Source organism: Carlito syrichta, unplaced genomic scaffold, assembly GCF_000164805.1.
Source record: "Carlito syrichta isolate Samal-C Ts95f unplaced genomic scaffold, Tarsius_syrichta-2.0.1 Scaffold301819, whole genome shotgun sequence".
In the NCBI taxonomy this organism is placed as follows: Eukaryota; Metazoa; Chordata; class Mammalia; order Primates; family Tarsiidae; genus Carlito; species Carlito syrichta.
In genome coordinates this window covers 229,867-230,118 of record NW_007245915.1, presented here as the reverse complement: position 1 = coordinate 230,118, position 252 = coordinate 229,867, and positions in this window count along the sequence as shown.

Below are 252 nucleotides of genomic sequence, written 5' to 3'. Positions count from 1 at the left end.
ACAGGAGGCGGGTGGGCATCGAATGACAAGACACTAAGTGGCTATAATTGTATTTATTAGATTAACAAGGCAATTGTGAATCTTCTTTCCTGTGGTACAAGGAGTCTGTGTACTGGCTGACTCAGGAAGACAAGAAGACACAGGAAACACAAAAGTTGCCACTTGCTGAGAGACACTATTAACATGTTCTTCCCTGGAGCTACCCAGATGGGAAAGGGCAGTGACTTCCTTTGAACCCTGAGACAACGCGGG